General features: G+C 40.2%; 1 long non-coding RNA gene and 1 pseudogene across 2 annotated transcripts in view; one reads left to right on the top strand and one right to left on the bottom strand.

Annotated features, from left to right (window-relative positions):
• The first annotated feature begins 1588 nt into the window (after positions 1-1588).
• The window catches only part of LOC148740922 (uncharacterized), a 178860-nt gene continuing 170952 nt past the window's right edge, over positions 1589-9496 (top strand). Inside the window, exons 1-2 of one of the 2 annotated variants that reach the window (XR_015999203.1) lie at positions 1589-2347; positions 4812-5120. This is a non-coding gene — a long non-coding RNA (uncharacterized LOC148740922). Of the gene's footprint in view, positions 2348-4811; positions 5121-9496 lie in introns of those variants that run through there. The other variant, XR_015999205.1, reaches the window with a different exon arrangement.
• LOC148740934 (uncharacterized) lies at positions 6760-7626 on the bottom strand (annotated as a pseudogene).

Raw genomic sequence — 9496 nt, 5'->3', positions numbered from 1 at the left:
GATAAGATATATTTTCATTCGATAAAGAAAAAACATTCTCATTCGATAAAAAAAAAAAAGATTGCATTCGATAAAACATGTTTCCATTCAGTGTAATATTTTCAATTGGTAAAAATAGTTTTATTCGATTAAAAATAATCATAAAACATGTGTTCATTCAGTGGAATATTTTCATTCGGTAAAATATTTTCATTCAATAATTAAAAAGTAAATTTTCATTCGATAATCTCACGTGACTCTAGGAGGCATGGTCACCAGGTATTTATGGCATGGTCACAAGGTATTTATGGCATGGTCATAAAGCTTCCCGCCAGGCTTCCATAAACATGGTGTTTAGTTAAACCTAGTCCCTAACGTTTTTCCTTTGTTCTTGTTTTTTTTTTGTTGCGTTACGTTTCGGTACATATACACGAGTTAGAGTTTGGTCACATGTTTTTTGGACTGTAGCTTCTCACACGTGGTCTTAACAACGAGCAAGATTTAATTTTTCTTTGCAGAATTAAACTTCCGGCACCGGAAAACTCTTAATATCTTAGAAGAACCGATTATCTTGAGGAACTTCTCAAATGCTTTTTTTGTTTTTATTTAACTTCAAATCATCCTTGAAAGCATATTCAATGTTATTGTTGTTCACATTTCAGCGACTTCAGATAGCATGCAAGGCTCAATAGACAATCGGAGTATGAGGAAATTGTAAACACAACAAAACGAAACTACGGATATTTTTTTGAACAAGCAGCAGAGGTAAAAACCTGTAATGCGTATGGCAGGATTCATATCAAACTCACGGGGTACAAATAGTCTTTTACTGAATTTCGTGACCACGCCCACTTCATCGGCCCACTCAAATCGAGTGCGATTTTTGGATGTTATATCATATTGCCGACTCTCTGTATAAAAAGTTAACAATGTACCACCGAAATATTGGACTATAATATCATGGCTTTCCATTTTGTGTATTTTCGTACTACAAAGTAAAGTTTTTCCCTCGTCATTTTTACCTTTTCCCGAGCGGGTCCGTCAAAATTAAGAAGGCGTTCGTGGTCAAAACAAGACCGAGCTAGGAGTCTTGGGCTATTTCTCTCTTACGCAAGCGCATATTGAAAATGTACCGCCAAAATCAAAGAGAGGAGCAAATTTCCTTTGTTTTGATATGTAAATTGTCGAACAAGGAGCAGATTGAACCTCGTCAAATAGCTAGTCAAAACAGCCACACCTTCCTCCTTTTGCTTGTTTCCTGTTTTATAAGTGTGAAAGCAGTGGGAGAAGAATCGGAAAGCGCTTCACCATCGTTTACTTACGAGATAAACAAGTAAGATTTGTAAAGTTATTTTCCGAAAGAGTCGGAATAAGTACATTTTTTTCAGGTTAGATTGCTGTTTTTACCCTAAACGTCGTCCAATAAATTTTTGTTGCAGCCTACTAATCTATACAATTTCTAAGGAAAATATTCAGATGCTTCACCGTCCCCGAAGGGGGTTCTGTCCTGGTGTACCGGTCCACAAGGGAATTACCATTGTTCTTTCTTTGTTTAGGAGTTATCGGTTAGCTATTGTGTATCGTTTGGTCTTTTGTATAGGCTCTTGTGAACCGGTACACGAGGACAGAACCCCGAAGGGTCTCCACTCATCGAAGCGTGTACTGTAGCCAATGTAGTGAATTTTCAGTCTCTTGTTGGGTTTGTCAACCTCCGTGACTTCAATATCATACAATTTTGTATCTTTTCTCTGTGAAATGACCTTTTTAACAGGGGTGTATGCTGAGTATTCGTTGCAGAATCGCTTTGGTTCTCTTATCTCTCTCTTAGGCTTGTCCGCCATTTTGAAAATTTGCTCAGGAGGGCATCTGGGTTAGCGCCGCGCCAGGCTGGAACCGACAAAAACAAATGTCCATCGCAGTGGGGAAACAGTTTGATATGAATAGATTAGTCCACATCTCTAGAACTTGCTTTTACCGGTAGTTTACCAATTTTGTTAGTGTCCATCGCACCAGCAACACGTTACTAATTGGTTTTATTTTTTTTTTCCTTCTTAAGATTCCCAGTACAACCGAAAGCCCACAACAACCGCTACGAAAGCTCCAGCAACTTTATCTACTACAACTTTACAGTATACCATCCCATCTACGACTACCAGCTTCACTTCTACTTTTCAACCCACTAATTCGACTACAACGAATGCGCTTACTGAGGAAATCACTTTATCAACAAGAACAATGAGCACCAGCGAATCGTCCACAAGAAGGATGACGTGGCCAACAAAAGCTGCTGAAGAACCAGTTATGACTACAGACTCAGATGTAGTTGATCTTCCAGTGAATGCAGAACTGAGCAACCCCATCAAACCAGGTAAAAGACGTGGTCTTCTAGGCTCACTTCAGACCGTTGCCTTAGAACAGTCACCTCCCAAAAATTGAAACTGGTCGAAAGGGTCACTTTCCGTTAAGTTCAAATGGTTCTTAGGTTTTCCTTAGTGAGCTCGACCCAACTAGAGGCGTATCTGCTTTCTCTTTATAGGCGGATTCATGCTGACGTCATTGTTTACATTTTTGCTTATTTGCATACGGCTTTGCGCAAAGAAGGAAGCATGTTAGATACAAATTGACTTCAGGCAGCTAAAGAGCTAGAAAACCTCAGTACATGGTGAAATTTTTAGCTCTTTGGGTGTAATATTCAAGGAAAAATAGTCCATCAAAAACTGCAAAATTTCTGGGTGGCAAAAGCGCTAATGAGCTCATACATTCTATGTAAAATTTTGAGTTTTTAAACCCGCGTTGCACAAAAATTATTCAATGCATCAGGCTCGTATTCATTGGCCGAGTTAATCGTACTTTGACCTGTCGATATTCAGAACTGATTTATTTTTAGCTCCATCAGGAACTGAATTGCTTACGCTAATGAGGCAAATATTGTAAACAAGGATTCCCCTATACGATTTCTACACCTATTCCGGATGTAAATTAGTCTCAATGTAACAAAAAGGAAAATTTCATTCCTTTCACACAGTGTTTCCACATTATTTTTTAATTGTGAAAAACGTGCGCCGGTTTACGCGCTCTGAAGCCTCGGTGGTGATTTGCGGCTCAACCGTACACGAATTATTAACTGAGTTCTTGACAAAGTGACCAACTTTTCCACATAAAGCGCACCTTGTTTAGTCTCCCCCATGTAATATTTCTTCAGTTTCAGAGCTCAATTTGACAATCATGATTCCTTTAAAGGCCTGCTTTTTGCTGTCAATCATAGTCAACATTTTCTTCTTTTGAATAAAGGCTGATAGTTTCGAGAGGAACTGTTTGGGGCTGCGTCGGTGGGGGTAACGAAATAACTTGGATATATCAACAAAGTTGAAGTGGTAAATTGGCCACCGTAACGATTACAAAAGCTGACGTTTCGAGCGTTAGCCCTTCATCGGAACGAATAGAAGAATTGTGGCTTGTGTGTGTTTTCAAAGGCAGAAATGGAGCTACGTTATTGGTGGGAACATGGCAACGAGAAAAACAAGAATAAATTAGTGGAATGAAAAGCAGTCTATTTAGTTAATCGGCAACTGACGAGATCCAAAAGATTAGGATCGAAACTGCGGTCTTGCCTGACCATCTACAGAAAATTTCGAAGGACATTATAACGGCAGATGGGCTACTAAACGCCCCGGGCCAAAGCAATGCCATTCAGAGAATGAAGAAAACATGGAAGCCTCATACGACACCGCCACTGAAGATGATCTAATCGGCAAGTCTGAGGATAACGAACAAATCCCTCTGTACCAAATGCCTGGCAGAACATGCCCAGAATCCCTACAATATAGGGCGAGGGCCAAAATAAGAGCAGACGAGGATTTAAAAAATGAGATAAAGCAAATCCTTAACAACGCGGAGCAAGAAACAGTAAAGGCGATCATGTGCTTCTATGAACGTGAAATCGTTCGTTTTAATACCGAAATAAAGAAAAGAAAACGAGCCAAAACGGCTGAAACACTGAACACTAAGAACTGTAGTACGATCGAATCAGCGCGCGTGGCGCAAGCTGAAAGCAATCCAGACAACTTAACGATCGAGACAGTAAAAAAAATAGCTGTACATCTACACAAGCGAACGATTCGAAAAAGACGCAATCCCTGATGTGTGTACTCAGTGCCACACATAAAGCAAATTCTCATGAAAAACTGGCATTTAATAGAAACACAACCACTACTGAGCGAACTATACAAAAATCCGCCGCTCGTATCTTTCAAAAGAGGGCGATCGCTCAAAGACATACTCGTGAGGGCTAAACTTTGAATAGGCTACTCTAAACACACGCTTGGGAGTCGTGTAGGCCTGTCAACCCCATTTTACGCCACCATCTTCCTCTTCGCTACTGGAGACAACTTCGCTTCGTTCAGAAGAAGATTCACTTGACAAAACTTCAATGTCTGCCATCTCCTTCGCCCCCGAATACAAACAGTGAGTGAAATAAACCACGCTATCGGAGTGAACACAACCAGTGACGTCATCAATCCATTTCGCTCGGTACCAGGGCCCGTACATGGTTCTGTGTAAAATTTTTGATTTGAACGGCTAAAAAAGATATCTTTCGCTTCTTTTTCGCCAAAGCAAATCATCTCATGATGATCAGCATATTCAAACTACAGGTTAGGGCAAATATTTCAGATACGAAAATTTCGTTTCAGTAGCACTTTAAGAGTAAATGCCTGCAAAAGATCAGCGACCAACGGCCAGAGTGGAATTTTTGTTTTCGTTGATATTTTGCCCATGGGTAGGTATTGGTACGTAACTAAACGTGATGTAGTTTTTTTTTTTTTTTTTTTCAGAAAGGCCCCTTCAATTTGGAGAAAATCGAAAGAATCTATTTTTGCTTTCGGCGACTTCAGAAGAGCCAAAATTCAAGACGAAATGGGTCGTTCTCAAAATTTCGTTTGCGTGCTAAAAGGAAGGAAGAGAGGTAAAATATTTTCCGATGCGTCTGTTTATGGAGGGTTTTACTTCTAGTTTGGTAGAAAATATTCAACTTAGCAGTAATATGAACAGGGAACAATGATATTTTAGAACTGCTTTATTCTCAACCGAAAGAAAATTATATTTTAGCTGAAAGTCGCGATTAAAATTTTAGGCATGTGCTACACCTTGGTTTACCCTGAGACTCAGGCCATAAGGTCTTTAGATATTGTACTAAAACGTATGTACAAACGTGCTCGGTTAATTCCGTTTATGCTTCACACGAACTCTCGAAAGTTGAACAAAATTTGGTTGAAATAGTGGGACCAAAGTAGCAGTTTGTTGGTGTTTGCGACGGCTTGCCGCTACTGCCGAAAACTTAACTCGCATGAACTTAACAGATTTGTGTTTAAAAACAAACCTTACTGTCTAACTCTTTTCTGGTTGACTTTAAATTTTTCTCGGGAAATTTGCTTCCTGGTTATCCTTGTTTCTTCTTCCCAAAATTATGCTCCACGAGTCGAAGCAGCGAACCTTCTAACTTCACCGGACAACTTCAGCAGCCGAGCATTTTATCGGAAAGATTAGATTCGATGAATCCTTTCTTTTCGATCCAATTTCTACATCTTGTACACTTTCAAAGCTTAAGCTTTCATAAAATTTAAAATAATTTATAGGTAAACGGTATTCAAGGACACATTTGTTTTTAATTATGTTGTAGCGTTGCTGTAGAGTTGCGTGACAGAACAAAATTATTCCCACCGGGAGGGTGTAGAGAAACAACGACGCGAAAGGGACTGTTTCCGTTGTTTTCGATCTCACTTTAGGTGAACATTTTGTAATTCTCTTGCAGCCTTTTCTTCAAATTTTAACTGTCCATCAAGCCGTAAATGATTGCTTTTTTTTGTTTTGTTTTTTTGTTTTTTGCTTCGTTTTAAACAGTGTACTAGTCTGCGACTCTAGACATGTTCGCAATTCCATTTTGCTTGAATTCAGTAAAAAGGAAAACAAAACTGGGGGTCTTACAAAATTAAAAACTAGCTTTTCAAAAAATTAAAAACAAACGATTGAAAACAAACTCTTGAGTTGATTTATCTATGAGACTTTTTCGGTAAAGCGCTGTACTCTTCACTATAATTATGCCGATGTTTACTGGTTGACCTTCACAGGCAAGTCTTTCAGACCGGCAAATGTTCTAACACATCACAGACCTCGTTTCAACAAAACGCGATTTAAAGTTTTCCCTGGCAGGTGCATTTTTTGCCAAAGGAGATCAACCTCTCGATGTAGGGAGCTTTTCTCTTCACTTTGATGTCGGCTGTCGGGATGTCAAAGTGCTCGCAGATATTCTGAAGCATCTGAATTGCAAATTTTGACAGCTTTGAATCTGCAATGAGTTCGCAAATGTTATAAGTGTCATAGATGGGATGACGGAGGGCAACTTCTTGAAGGATTTCACTTCTCAGCTCGATGAAGGCTTCCTCATCTTCTTTTTTCTGGTTTTCTTCAATGTCACTCTCCGTCATTTCGTCATCTTCACTGAGTATACGCTTGGAGGCCAGCCTTGAAAAGAAACTTGAAACTTTCTGGCTCGTCAGAAATTCAGAACTTATAAAAAGGCGGTTTCCATTGCTGTTCCTGGCAGTCGTCATGGACTTGGCTACAGACGCTGCATCTGCTTTCTGGCCAGTCGTCTCTCAAATAAGGAATTTACTTGTCAAGTAATCTTTTTGTTTTTCTGTAAATCTTGTTCGTCGAACATGACTAGACTTTAGGGCCCATCCCATCGGTAAACACGGATGACTTGTGAGGGTTAAACACTTTCTATCTTGTATCTGTGGTATACCACAGAACTGCTCCTGTAGTCAGGATTCACAAGAGTGTTCTTCGACTCAGTGGAGTGAAGCCACATTCCTGTGAATAAGTGAAATACTGCTTGACTATAAACTCTGGTATTATCATGCCAATAACATTTGGTACAGTGATGATCTCTTTAGTTGACAATTTTATTGATTTCTCCCCGAAAGGAAGGTCCTGGATTACACGAGGGCTCGTTACAAAGTCCAGAAAGTGGTCCAGTTGAGTTTGAGATACTGTCATCCTCGTCTGGGAAGACTGCAGCGATGGTGCCACACCTCTACCCTCGACCAGGATATGCTTTCTTGCTTCACTGAACCGATACCTCGTCAGGTTTGGAATCCATTTTAAAAAGCGCTTTGTATGAGACCTTGTCCGCCATTATAGACAGTATTTGCCGCCTGGTTTGCTAATTATTAGCATTCCTGTAACATTCCGCCAACGCCTACATCAGCACTTCATCTTCGCGCTCCTCGTCATCGCTGAAAGGGTGTTGTCCAAACGATTTGAACGTAACCATGACTGCCAAAGTTGATCGCTCTGATTTGGTGCTACTTCGTCTAACACAGCATCAACCGCTTGTTTTCCTTTGCAAGTGACGACGCTTGGTTCGCTCTCTAGCCTCCTCCCACTGAGTTTTCATAGGATGTCTCACAGGACTTATGTCCCTGCTTTCTAGAAAGGAATTTAGCTTTTTCAAGTGGTTTCCATTCTGATGTGAGGGGATCATCTTCTGTTGGGGAGTAGACACTGGCACTTGTTGCTGGAGTCTGAGGGTCGATGAGTAAGAGAGTCGAAGGTGTGTTTTCTGCCACTGGACTTTTTGATGTACTCATTTTTTGTTTTATCGTGTAATAAATTAATGCAATTGAACAGTTTATCTAAATAGAACCTCCACATTAAGAAAGGACCTGAATGGTAAATAAATTAGCTATACATTTGACCCATTAGAAGACAAGCTTTGTTTAATTAGAGCTGCGTTAGTGTTTAAAAGGGCGGGGTAGCGGGTGATAAGTGTCACTATTTCTCAAACTAATTTTCCCTCATCAATGCGAAATAATTAACTTATTTTTACCTATTTTTACGTAGCCGTGCTATCCCTTTCCCGGGCTGCCTTTTCCTTCAACAGGGCATAGTGGCCTTAGGACAAAGTTCCATCACGGTCACAATAGCTTGAAGTAATAACGTCAAGTAATATTCTCTCACCAAAGGCTGCTCCTCCATTTGAAACTTGACTTGGCTGTCCTCAAAAGCTACTTGTGGAGTTATCGTCTTAGATTTCATTTCGATCAACATTTTACTGCATTTAGGGCATACGCCTGAGATCAAAATTATCAAAGGACAATATTTATTTTAATTGTGAATACGCAATTAAAACTAGCCTGTTTCTGACGTCTTGTCTGATTCATTGGGAAGCAGCACAAAACAATTCGAAAGGAGATAGTAGCGTACGAGAAATATTGCAGCGGGGAAAGCTCCTCGCCCCAAGCCCCTCCCCTACCTCGTCTCTTGATTCCAACGCCCTTCGCGCTAGCGAGCTGCACCCCAAACGCCGGTAACAGCCTTTATTGAAACAGATCTAGACAAACCTACAAGCGAACAAACTCTCGCCATCTCTGAGACTGTCAGGTTAAAACCTCGTAGTTGCATTGTAATCACGTTTTATTGAAAACAGAATAATTAATTACCATATTGTAGCTCAAATTACCCAAAAATAGTACTCAGACAAAACATTTAGTTTACTGACACTTTCGCCAAGAAAAACAACAATGAGATGCAATGAATATATGAAGTTCATATATTGTGAACTGCGGTATTAGATACGTATGATGTGCGATCCTCGCAGCAGATAGCGCTATTTATGCAATAGCGAAAATCAGACCTGAAAAAAATCAGGCCTGTGCGGGACTCGAACCACTGACCTCTGCGATACTAGTGCAGCGCTCTACCAATTGAGCTAACAAGCCAACTGGGAGCAGGCCGTTAAGTTGATTCGTAATAAACCCGTGAAAGTGATAAATGAGATGCAATGAATATATGAAGTTCATATATTGTGAACTGCGGTATTATATACGTATGATGTGCGATCCTCGCAGTAGATAGCGCTATTTATGCAATAGCGAAAATCAGACCTGAAAAAAATCAGGCCTGTGCGGGACTCGAACCACTGACCTCTGCGATACTAGTGCAGCGTTTATTACGAATCAACTTAACGGCCTGCTCCCAGTTGGCTTGTTAGCTCAATTGGTAGAGCGCCACACTAGTATCGCAGAGATCAGTGGTTCGAGTCCCGCACAGGCCTGATTTTTTTTTCTTTTTGTCAGGTCTGATTTTCGCTATTGCATAAATAGCGCTATCTACTGCGAGGATCGCACATCATACGTATCTAATACCGCAGTTCACAATATATGAACTTCATATATTCATTGCATCTCATTTATCACTTTCACGGGTTTATTACGAATCAACTTAACGGCCTGCTCCCAGTTGGCTTGTTAGCTCAATTGGTAGAGCGCTGCACTAGTATCGCAGAGGTCAGTGGTTCGAGTCCCGCACAGGCCTGATTTTTTTTCAGGTCTGATTTTCGCTATTGCATAAATAGCGCTATCTACTGCGAGGATTGCACATCATACGTAAAAACAACAATGTTAATACTTATATTTTAAAGAATACAAACCTGAGCCAACAGCAAGAAAACTCCATT

The sequence above is a fragment of the Stylophora pistillata genome, chromosome 1, assembly GCF_964205215.1.
Source record: "Stylophora pistillata chromosome 1, jaStyPist1.2, whole genome shotgun sequence".
Lineage (NCBI taxonomy): Eukaryota > Metazoa > Cnidaria > Anthozoa > Scleractinia > Pocilloporidae > Stylophora > Stylophora pistillata.
The sequence above is the reverse complement of the archived record's forward strand: the minus strand, read 5'-3'. Positions and strand labels throughout refer to the sequence as shown.